The sequence below is a fragment of the Thunnus albacares genome, chromosome 5 (genome assembly GCF_914725855.1).
Source record: "Thunnus albacares chromosome 5, fThuAlb1.1, whole genome shotgun sequence".
Lineage (NCBI taxonomy): Eukaryota > Metazoa > Chordata > Actinopteri > Scombriformes > Scombridae > Thunnus > Thunnus albacares.
Window position 1 is genome coordinate 32,646,163 of NC_058110.1, and position 12,945 is coordinate 32,659,107.

The 12,945-nt window shown below is 39.9% G+C and overlaps 1 protein-coding gene across 2 annotated transcripts in view; it reads left to right on the forward strand.

The window, feature by feature from the left end:
* The window catches only part of ccdc120a (coiled-coil domain containing 120a), a 63,583-nt gene that overhangs the window by 16,669 nt on the left and 33,969 nt on the right, over positions 1-12,945 (forward strand). The window contains exon 2 of one of the 2 annotated variants that reach the window (XM_044350494.1): positions 1,179-1,365. The gene's annotated coding sequence lies outside the window, so the exon portion shown is untranslated. Of the gene's footprint in view, positions 1-1,178; positions 1,366-1,588; positions 2,518-12,945 lie in introns of those variants that run through there. The other variant, XM_044350495.1, reaches the window with a different exon arrangement.

Here is a 12,945-nt window from a genome sequence, read left to right on the forward strand (position 1 = left end):
CATTTTAGGAATTGTGTCATCCTTAAACATGGCGCTCTGAGATCGATCTCCGGGTCACAGGCAGGAGGACGGAGGAGAGAGGAGACGAGGAGGCACAAATAGAGAAATGAGACGAGCCCACAGTCTTCATGTGAGAGGCTAGTGAGCAGTTTACGGCAGATTTTTTTGTTATTTCGGCGTTGGCTGCGGCCAACAGTAACCTGTGTTATTGTGCACAATAAAGTTACATGAAAACCAGCTAACGTCTCATCATCTGACTCTACAGAACTTTAACTTAACTTTTTATGAACTATATTCAGCTAAACTAGTATCCAATATCAAATCCCTCAGGTACCTCAGAGCCTCACTAAGCAATTCACAGCCATGTTGACAACACAATAGCTAGTCTACAGGTGAACGGAGCAGAGAGGGAAGCTTGGATAGTGTGAACTGAAACGTCTAAAGCCACTGAGTGCTGTCAGTCACCGGAGTCTCTATTGTCTGCAGTCGCCTTTTGTCATCTTGACAGTCAAAAATAAATGTTCACAGATGGCAGTAAAGGCATCGAAGGGCAAATTTCATTGCGAGGATATTAGACGTAACCTTCAGTGCCTTTTGATCTACTGTAAGAACCTTATAGATCCTCAGTTTTTGTTTCGTGGCCTCTTCATCCATTTCTGTGACACATGCAACGCTGCGTGAGCTCTTTGTCTGCCTGCGTGTGCATCATCTCCTTCTTCACTTGCTTCTTGTCTTGAATTAACTACTGGAGGAGAGCGGATCCATTTTCTGATCTGCATATTTACTGTTGCATATTTAGATAAATAACCTACAACTACATAACCTGTTTTAACTATAACTCTTATTATTTGGGTTGTATTATCTAACCAGTGATGTAAGGGGGGGGGGGGGGGTAAGTATTAAACTGAGGGCCAACATGGATTGGAACAATGAATGCTTCCGGTTCACCTTTTGTAAAGATCATTTAAAATTGATCCAGTTTTGCATTTCATAGTAATGGAAACATGATTTTTCATGTTTGAATCACTATATGAAAATCTGTAATAAGTAAACAACACAAAATTCTATTTTCAGGACAAAATTAAATGGAAAATGGCTTATTTCCATTTTTTAACAATGTTACAAACATCAATAATTAAATAAAAGCCCCATTTTTAATTTTTCGGTTTTCATTTCAGAATAGGAAACCGTTGGAGACGAAGGTACACGGATTAGGAACCAGGATTTAAATGAAGCTCCGGGGAGATTGTTTTACCCCCCAGAAAGTTCCTGCTGGAAGGGGTTTGCAGGGATGAAAGCTGCTGATTGGTCAAACACACACAGCGAGGCTGCTTCAGCGCGTGAACTGCTTCATTCATAAAACAAGTAAGTACTCCGGTATCAATTTAAGACGAGGGGAGAACATTTCTCTTTGTTTAACGTTGAAATTAAAGCCAGGCTTTGTTGTTAGAGAGAGAGAGAGAGAGAGAGAGAGAGAGAGAGAGAGAGAGAGAGTTTAGAGTGAATGAGAGGGATAAAACATTATTTTCTGATTGTTTTATGTCATTATGTTCTAAAGCAGAAATAAATAACCATCAACCACTCAGCAGATGATTTACTGTGGACACAGACGCTCTCTTTGTTTCTCTTTTGCATTCATTCATCACATCCGACTCACGCAGCAGTAAATACGAAGAACAACACAACAAATCTGTGTTGTGAATTCTGTATTTGAAGCACAACTGTCATTTTTTAATTCCTAATGAGTCTAGTCTGCAGGATCTACCTGGTTCCTCAGATATGGTGGAAACACAAACAGGAACTTTTAGTTCCAGGTTTAGTTCCTGAGATTAGTTCCTGTGGTTCCAAAGTACCTGGAAGTTTTGGTCAAAAAGAGGTTTTGGGTTCAGCCAAAGATCACCAGTGATCCTGGACCCGCCCTGGCTGAAGCTGTGTCAGCTGACCCGTCTCTCCCCTATAATCTGACTGCACCCTCATCGGTTTATCTGTGTTATTATCAAGCTGTTCGATCCGTGAGCTGAAAGATCATAACATACATCTGCCTCCATGCATGCTGGGAATCTGTGTGCACCCATTTATGAGGGCGTGCACGAGCCCGCGGCGTGGTGTTGGGTGTCGTGAGCGCGCCTCGTGGTGCTGATGGAGCTGAGCTTCATTCAGTCTGGGGAGAGAGAAGAAGCTGCTATCGATCAGGATGACGAAGAGTCGGCGGGGAATAAACGTAGAAATCCGTCATCAGATCATCGATCCGCGATGATCGATCAGTGTCTGCAGCCGCGGTGAGGCGACAGTCACCGTCATCGATCAATCAATCATCATCTAATGCACCTGATGTGAGACAGCGCGGTGTGTAGCGCGAGGCGCAGCGGGTGACAATCAGCTGACCGGAGCAGGACGGAGGAGCGGGACTGCGGGTTCTGTATCATGCGAAGGAGGAGCCGCAGGTTCGATCCCCGCTACAGGTGAAGAGTGAACGGAGGGACGCTCGCTGTTGATCCGGACTCACAGGTGATCCAGGTAGGAGATCCATCACCTACCAACATCAACACAAACAGGTCATACTGGTCTTTGGTGCACAGGAGACACGAGCTCGCCAGACTCCATTTAAAAGTTGAGCTTTTTAAGGCTGCTCGGCTCGTCGGCAGCAGCGCACAGCGGCTACATACAAAGTGTTGAGTTTTCCTGAACTGACAAGAGCTTTTCTTTCATTCGGCTTCCAGTTAAAACACAGAACAGCCATTTATCAGAATAATTAGTCGTTTATTTAAAGGGGTGTGTTGTTATTCTGACAGGTCCTCTGCGCCTGCAGGGCGGGAGGCGGCAGGTCAGATTTGACTGGAGTTTGGTGATTTTTTTTATTCAGAAATAAACGCTTGTGGCGTAACGGAAGTTTGACTGAGAGTCTCTGATGACCTCATTATATCTGATGATGGAGAGACAGTGACGTTTATAAAAAAAAATCAACAGTGTTGTTGTTATGGCTGTGTCCCCACCCAGCGCCACGTGCCTGCTGCTGCTGCTGCTGCTGCTGCGTGCGTGCGTGCGTGCGTGTCTGTGATGATCTGCTGGCTTCAGTCAGACTGGGTGTGTTTGGATCTGAACCAACCTGCTGTGTTTGCTGGTTGATAAGAAGACATTTATGAAACAGCCTTTCAGATACAAATACAGAACTCAAGTTCAAACAGAGCCAGAGGTTCCCGTGATGTTTATATGATGTTGTTATGTTGTTGAGAGGATTTATAATAAAGAGGAGAGATGTTTGCAGCATGAACCTTGAATTACAGTAATCAAATTTGACTGTAGAGATTCAGAAACATGATTATGTGTTTAAAAAACAAACAAACAAAACATAATCAGTGACTGTAAATCTGCAGGTAAATACTGATTCCTGCTTTTTAAAGTTTTCAGTTTATCATGATGGACCTTTGATTAGACCTGTGGTATGATACATCCATGTGTGTGTGTGTGTGTGTGTGTGTGTGTGTGTGTGTGTGTGCAGCAGCTCTGTAAATAAAACTTAATAGAGAGTAAAATTTACAGTAAAGACAGAGAGAAAACAGGACAGACGCTTTCCAGATGAACACTTTTCAACAGGTAAATACTGAAGGGAGCGAAGGAAAGAAACTAAAACAGGAATAATGCTCAAAGGTTGAACTTTTATTACAAACCATTTTCTTAAATGTAGAGTCAGTTTTCATGAATCTGTGAAATTTCATTCAGATAAATGTGTTACAACAGAAAACGTGCTGGTATGAATGTTATGTCTTTGTCTTTGATATCAGTGGAGGTTCATGTTTTAAATCATCAGATGTATTTTAAAGAAAGTAGTGAGAAAGAATATAATAAACAGGATTTATTGTGCATTCATTACCTTAAAGAAACTTCTTAGACTTTGAATATTTCTTGTTAAAAATCAAAACTATTTCCAGTTCTTTGTTAAAGACAACAAAAGTTATTTTAGAGCAGAGTCTTCCTGATACTTTACTTGGTTGTTTTGAAATTTTCAGATTAAATGAATCTGTTTGTCTGAAGCAGCAGTGAGAGCCTAAAAAAACAGAAAGAAATCAGCCAATCAGAGAGCAGACACGTGGTCACGTGACTCTGTTGATTCATAATTCATACCTCAGTTGCTGCTGCAGTTCTTTTTTTTTTTTGTCTCTGCTGAGTCTCTTCTTCAGTGCTTCAACGCTCCGCAGAAGACAAATAAAAACGTGGTTTCAGGATTCAGATTGTTGTTGTTTTGAATCAGCTGTAAACAAACAAACAGACAGACAATTTACTAACGTTCATACATAATACGGTAATTATCCAAACCTCAACATTTTGGTACGTCTTGACTTCTATCATCTATATTTATTCATTATGAAGGTCAGAGAAGTTATTTACAGCCAAATAAATCAACAACATCAACACGTCCACATTTCCAAAACCACAAAATCTAAACTAGAGAGACACAGAAAAAAACATTTAACTCAGATGAAACAATAAATTCACAAAAGAAAATAAATCTGAGTAAATGTATTATTCAGTCAAGAAAAGAAATAGTACATTTTCCTCTTATTGTTGATATTTATTCAAATGAAATTTAAAATCCTGAAGACAAAATAAATATGAAGAAAAAGAGGGAAAACATTTAAAAACAGATAAAACCTTTGAATATATTTACTCACTACAGGAGTTGTTGACAAATTAAAAACCAGACCTGAGACATGAAGCTGTTTTTTCCACTCTGTCTCCAAGATATTATGTTTATATTCTATTAAACTGAATATAACAGCAAATATGATTTGAAGGAAACGTGATGACATCATGAGAAAATGTTAATTAACGTCTTAGTAAAACGTTTGTTTACAACATGTTTCACTTGTTCTCTGTCTAAATATCTGATGTTGCAGTACGACATCAGCTGGTCGTAACTACAGCATTATTTAATTATTACACACTGTTTGGTTAAAGCAGCTATAACTAACCAAGCCTATGACCTCCAAACTACGGAGGCCTGGATGCAACAAACCACTGCAGCGTTTCCTCAGTAATATGTCACATGACGAGGTTTACGGTTGAGCCAATCACGTTCAACGGTTTCAGTGTTTAGCATCGTTTACAGAGGTCGTATATCTGTTACAATGAGGAGACGCTAACAGCTAAGCTAATTTACCAAGCTGCTATCAAGAAGTCAACAGGCATAACGCATGAAACTATAACCAACAAAATAAATGCACTATATGTAGAAATCTGTGGAACAGATGGAGAGTCTGTGTTGTGTTTATTTTAGAGCTGCAACGATTAATCGATTAATCGCCAACTATTTTGATAATTGATTAATCTTTTGGAGTAATTTTTTTAAGAAGAAATGTCCAAATTCTCTGATTCCAGCTGCTGCAATGTGAATATTTTCTGGTTCTTTGACAGTAAACTGAGTATCTTTAGGTTGCAGACAAATCAAGACATTTGTGGACGTCATCTTGGACATTTTATAGACCAAACAAATAATGTATTAATCAAGAAACTAATCAAAATATTAATTGATGATGAAAATTAGGGCTTAGTTGCAGCCCTAATTTATATTCAGAGTGACAGAGTGTTGAGCAAAGCCAGCGAGGTTTGAATCACGCCACTTTATAACCTCCGCTAGGTGGCAGCGGGGCGGAGTTACGGGTCACATTCAGGGTCACATTAACAACAAAAGTGGCTGAGAGTGACAGTACTGCTCAGTGATACCACAGATATTCATTAGATCATTAGTAAACGTCTACAATCTTAACTGATGCACCTTTACAGTTAAGGAAAGATCATCGTCTCTGTTGTCTGAACCTAAACACACACAGGACCTCTGACCTCTGACCTCTGACCTCTGCAGACAGATAAACATTCATTCATTCTTTCATACAAACATCACCTGTGATCCAGGCAGAGATTACATTTGTTAACTCAGTAGAACTGTGAAAACAATTTGGAAATACATAAACGTAATTTCTAGGAAACAGAGTTTGTATTTTTTTACTTTAACGCATCTGTTACTGCTTCATGCTACTACGACACGTTGGCTGTCTTCTTCCCACTGAGCTTTTTCTGCTTGTGACTGAGCAGCAGCTTCAACGTCTTGAGGCAGAAGCACCTTAAAGTTCCACCGACGGCCGCTAGATGCTCCGTTCAAAAAGCCTCGACTTCTCTCTAGAAATACAGAGTCAATCATTTGTTTTCAACGAGTCATTATGGTCTCAATCTCTAAATTCAGGTCGTCTGATAAAGTGCTTTTGGAAATGATTGTTCTGTTAATAAGATTTGAAGACTTATAGTAGCTTTGATGTCTGCTGTGTGGGTGTTGATTGACAGTTGCTGCTCTGCCCGGCTATTGTCTTGACTATTGTCCCAATATTTATTTATTTATTTAACATTTATTTGTATAGGGACAAGTATATAGCATGAATTTATGCCAGATAACACACATTTCATTAAGTTTAATATGAGTTGATTACAGTACCTGCCCTGTTATTAGAAGTTTTCTAACGTATTATATCAGTTCCTCGATCCAGGACTGAAGTCTCCAGCGATGCTGCATTTAGTTCAAACAGCCGACAGACTCTGGATCAGACTCTCTGTGTAGATCTGAGAAAGAAAAAGAACCCTTCATCTTTTCAAAAATGCTTTTATTATATTTTTAACCTTGGCTACAGTATTAATTGTCAGTTTATCTGCTATTCATCTATTTTACTTTTAAATCTCTCTCTGATTTGTCTCCTTTTAAAAGGATTTCTGTTGTGTCTCATTCTGTGTGTGAGAAGAGATCTCAGTGTTAATCTGTTCATTCATCTGATGACTCTTAAAAACTCAATGAATCTGAGCCCTGACTGTGTGTGTGTGTGTGTGTGTGTGTGTGTGTGTGTGTGTGTTGTTTAAGCTGATTAATGGATCTTAGACGATTTTCTCACATTAACTGAAGCCGTCATTCAGCTCCGTGTTGATCAAGATCAGACTTCCCTGGAGACAACAACATCGATTTGGTCTGATTTGTCAGAAGCAAAGTGTCAATAATTAAGACTTAAACATGTATGATACATGTATGATCCAGGAGAGTCCTGAGCTTCTATGTTCAGTCACACCGGAGGACGTTATATCAGGAAAAACATGAAATGTGAACACAGGATGAGGCAGCAGCTCCTCACACTCTAGTGAAATCAGAAAGGCCTCGATCAGTAACTACAGATACTGTTAATTCACCAAGTAAAGACTTAAGGTTATCTGTAGGTGGGTTTCCATCCACCCTTTTTAATGTGCTGTTTAATGTGCATTCAAAAAATGTGACTGGAAACATTAGAAATTTGAAAAAAGTCAAAATATCGCAAAATAAATTTTTAGGTTTTAGGTTTTAGGTTGTAAAGTTGTTGTATCGATAAAAGCAAAATGCAACAAAGTGCAATTCAAACAGATTTAGTAAATAAATGATGACATACAGGAAGCATGTGACTTGAATGTCTCTAAGCTGTCTATATAACTGACACAGTGCTGTTATCAAAACGCTTCCAAAAGCAAGAAGCTGTGATGTTTGTCCATCACGCTCTTCATCACCAGGACGCTTCAGCTCTGACTGTCGCTTTATTCATTACATCTTCTTTTTGTGGTTTACTGCACTCGACAGGAGAATCAGCACCACTGACTGTTTACATCGATGCGCTCAACTGTTAATGATCACAAAACACTAGTAGATGGAAACGTACATTAACTTGCATTTTCTTTTATCGATTTTCTGAAATTTTGGTTAAAATTTGTGCTGCATTTGGATGGAAACTGTTTGACTGTCTGTGGAGATTATGTTTGATGTTTCATCAAAAAAAGAAGTGAGACATAAAAATATGAATAATCATTATATAAACATTTAATAAATAGTATATAACACACTGTAATAAGATATAAGGACATCTTTAAAGGTGCTATATGTAAGAATAGCCCCGTCCTGTCTTGTCTTGTAATACTGTTTTGTCCCTCAAGAGGCGATGGTGAGTCACCGTAGCGTCCCGTCTATCTGCAGTCTTGCAGACATACATGACACACCCACTTTACTACACGATAACCCCTCCCCCTCCCCCATGTTGTCACTGTAACGGCATGCTACACACTACACCCCCCTGATCCCTGACCCCTAACCCTAAACCAGCTCACTGATTATGTCTAAACCTGACCAAGTAGGTGGGTCATGTAGATACTGCGAGTCCACAGATAGACCTACTTGGAAGAAGTAGCGCTGTCCTGATTCTAACCAAGCTGCAACCTCCGGGCTGAAGAACGTGGAAGTGCCAAAAACTGCAGTTCCTTGAATGACCACTTGAGGCTCCAAAGGCGAGTCAATCCCCATAGACCCCCATGTTAAAATGCCCAACTTTACAGCAGAAATAAACATGTTTACAGCCTGGTACAAACAACGGTTTAAATCTCTATAGCTAATTTCCCTATTCATGACAACTGTACAGGGGGGTTAATATTTTATAACTCATCCATTTAAATTTTATTAAGGCTTGAAGTTATGCATAATTAAGGACGTGGCCACTTTGAGTGACAGGTCGCTAGCTGCTAGGTGGCTTGTTTCAGCAACCAGGCTTCATTCGGCCACCTCGGCTCCACCTCTTTACCCATTTTGGATTAGCTGGGAGTTCGGTTGAGTCAGGCACTGCCAAGATGGCGATGGCTGGAGCCGCCCACTCTGAGCTTCAAAACCGCTCTTCAGAAACCAACGGGTGACATCACGGTGGCAACGTCCATATTTCTTTACAGTCTATGATTCTAACCAGCCAGTAGCCACGCTGGAGGTTTCGAGCCAGGCTAAGCTGTTGCAATTTTCAATCTAGGACCATTATTATGTCACTTTATTAAGTTTTAATATTTTTTCAGGTGAGATAGTAACAATTTTGATTCCCAATATGTGGTCAGTTCATCCAAATAATGCCTGTTTGGAAATCTGCCCCGACATTTTCAGACATGCGAGTGTAATGGGGGACGATATTAGCCTCACAGTTTATAACGAAGACACCCAGACGCTCCGATGTCGATTCAATTAAGTCTGTTTATTGCTTACAAGCACTTCGGGATCTGGAGGATACAAGCCCGGTCTCAGTAAAACTATTTAATATAAATAAAATCATAATCAAAGGAAACTTACAATACTAATAAATGATTCCTGTGACGAAGCTTAATAACCGTTAAATAACAAATTACAGGGCCGACGGTCGAACCTCGACCAGGATCAAAAACTCACTATATTACAGATTATTGATACAGATGAATCAGTTCACATAGATAATCACTCTGAATGTCAATATAATTATAATTAGTAATAAAGTCTATCTCAGGTCAGCTATACATTATTATTTACAGGTTTCCATTTAATAATCACACACTCACCTGAGGGATACAAGCCTGGTCTGACTTGTTCCCACGGTGATGCTTTATAGCTGCATCGTTACCGTGGATACTAAATATAAGATAACAGCATAAAATAACACAAATATTACACCTTACAACTGTTAAATAAAGGTAAAATTACTGACAAAATTATATTCTATATTAAAAGATTTAGCTATTAGACATAATGACCATTTAAAGCACATCTAATGTGTTTAATGTAACATGCGAGAGGCATATGTTACATGAGGAGCAGCTGGTCGTTTCAGCCGCCGGCAGCCCGACTCATGAGACGATCAACCAGTCAACACGTTGTCATCCTGGGAAGAACATTATCTGATGAACCGATCTGTGCAGCTCTTTGGTAATTTACCGCCGGCTCTAATGTCTCTGTAGGATTTTTGATAGCTTGATGACGCCGAAGCACAGATTCACTGTAAACCGTTGGCCTCTTCATCCTCTCAGAGGGCCGACTGGACGCTACAGCGACTCACTATCACCTCTTGAGGTACAAAGTGGTATAACGAGACAGAACGGGCCGGGGCTATTCTTACATATAGCACCTTTAAGTGTTAATTAATGTACAGTATTAATCGACAATTATATCTTCTACTTCTTGATTATCTGTTTATACAGCAGCCTCCACTTATGGGAGCACAGAGGAGGAGTTATAACTGTTGACTAATACTGTTAACTGACTAATAGTTTAATAAAAAATATCTATTAAATGTTTATAGACTGATTATTTGTGATTATTATGGGGACATAAAGTAAAGTGTAAAGAAACATGGTGTCTTGTGAGTCAGTGTGGATTATTATATTTAATAAAATGCCTAGTTACGGTTGCTAAGCTACGATTGGACAATCAGTGTTCAGGGGAGGATTTAGTGAACTGTGAGCTGAAAAATATTTCTGGAACGAGCAGCTGTTTTGTTTCACCGCTGGACATAAAGTGATTTCTTTTTTAAAATTCTCCTTTATTTTTCTTTCATCACCATATGTTTTATATATATATAAATATATATGTAGATTAAATAAAATATATAATTCTAAGTAATGATACATTTCACTGTATGTGAAATTCATATGACATTGTTGTTTATTGTTGACATTCATAAAGTTGAATAAAAAAAAAAAGGCTACTGTATCACACGCACACACACACACACACACACATACACACACACACACACACACACAGAGCGCCCCAGGGTTGAAAGGTTATTGGCTGCCTGGTTGGAGCTTTCAACCAATAAGATGCCAGTATTCAGAGTTGGGATTTTCTACATTGTTGCCATGCGGAGAATCTGCTGCCTGACCTACATTCATCCTCAACACACACACACACACACACACACACACACACACACACTGTAACACATGCACACACACAGTTACACACACACACACACACGGTAACACACACACTGGTGCAGTTGTGTGTGTTATTGTGTGTTTGGCTCAAAGGCACAGAGGCAGCATCTTCATCAATAGTTGATGTGTTTTGTCTCTGGAGAATCATTGCTTGTGTGTGTGTGTGTGTGTGTGTGTGCGTGCGTGCGTGCGTGCGTGCGTGCGTGTGCATGTGTTATAGTGTGTGTGCATGCTCTTCTATCTCTGCGAGGACCTATTTGAGCTGAAGGACATTTTCAAGGTTCAGTTTTATTGTTGTCACGCAGACTGCACTGCGAGGTGCAGCTGCAGCTCATCAGAGCTTCATCAGTAGAGTAAAATAGAAATGTTTCATCGATCTTTCGTTGAATCTGTGCTTAGTTTCTCCTTTTTATCTACAAGTATCAATCTCTCAACGTAAAACACAAAAATGTACTCAATAAGGTGGTTGATGTCTGCAGCAAAATAAAACAGCATTGCGCAGGAATCTGCAGGATCTTTACATCAAATAGTTTTATAAGAACGTAGAATCTGATTGTTTCCATCTTTTACATCAACAGTTTCAGTTTCTGCCATCTGGTACCTGCCTCACACTTCCACTAGCTATGTGCCCTGTGTTTTATGTGAGCTAAATGTATGCGTCCCACTGCTGCATAACCAATTGCCCCACTGGCAGAGGCGATTATGAGACAATGGGCCCCCGGGTATGGACACACCCCAGCCTCAGCAGGGCAGGTTCACTGACTCGCAGCCGACAGCAACAATAACTAAATTCACCTGCACCTCAGCGGGATTAGGTATCATGATGGTTTCTTTCTTGTGAAATCTTCAAAGTGAATGTTCAGACTATTCCTTCAGTTTTTTCAGTAGGATTTTTGGGGCTCTGTTATTGACATGAAGGACTAAGGCCTTTAACTATGAAACAAGAAATGCAAAGTTAATAACAGTGACTTTATGCAGAGGCTCTGGTTTGCCTGGGCCCAGTATGCCTCTTTAGTAATCCACCCATTCCCACTGGAGACAAATAAAGTTATTGGTTGATTGATTGATTGATTGATTGAAATGGCATAACACAGAAAAAATATCTACACAGTCATTACAGAGTGAGGATCCTTTTGTTCCTCTTAATATGCTTCTTACAGTACAAGTGTTTTTCCTAATTCTGAATTTCTGTTTCTTTAAACGATCTCCTGAATGTTACTGAACACAGAAACTCAGGACTCACTGGATAATTCAACCGTCATATATGTTTGTGTTCTGACATTCAGTTTCAATCATTTCAACTGCGTTTCCGACAAATCTGACAGGTTTTTCTCTTTCATTTGGCGGACTGGTCTAAATACCACAATACCCGTGAGCCTCAGCTGCTGTTGCTATGGAGATGAAGCCAGTCGGAGGTGTGAATCAGTAGCAGTAAGGAATTCAAAAGGCTTTGTTTTTTTTGAACCTGGACTTACAGACAGTCAAACCCAGAGTGAGTCTAATATCCTCCAGCAGTCTGTTTTAGCTGCACAGCAACTAAATGCTGCTTCTCTCTGGGAAGAGTTAGCAGCCTGATGAGCTGATGACCTGAGAGGATTAGTTACACTTTTTTAACACAATTCATACATGTACTTATAATTAATAACACACCAAGCGGTACCTCACTATTTAATACATGCAAATCAATACAAAGGTGTTCTGACTCATCAGCTTTATCGTATGATGAAACATTTCTATCCTGATGGGAGTGGTCTCTTCCAGGATGACAATGCCCCAATTCACAGGACACGAGGTGTCACTGAATGGTTTGATGAGTATGAAAATGATGTGAATCATATTCAGTGGCCTTCATAGTCACCAGATCTCAACCCAGCTGAACACCTATGGGAGACAGCGCTCTGCACCACCATCTTCGAAACACCAAATGAGTGAATATCTTTTGGAAGAACGGCGTTTATCCCTCCAGAAGAGTTCCAGAGACTTGTAGAATCAATGCCGAGGCTGAGGAACACCGTTCTTCCAAAAGATATTCCCTCAATTGGTGTTTTGATGATCATGCATGCAAGCGGCAACCTCCGGGGCTGTAAAATGAAGACAATGTGGAAGTGCCAAAAACTGCAGTTCCTTGAATGACCACTTGAGGCTCTAAAAGCGAGTCAATCCCCATAGACCCCC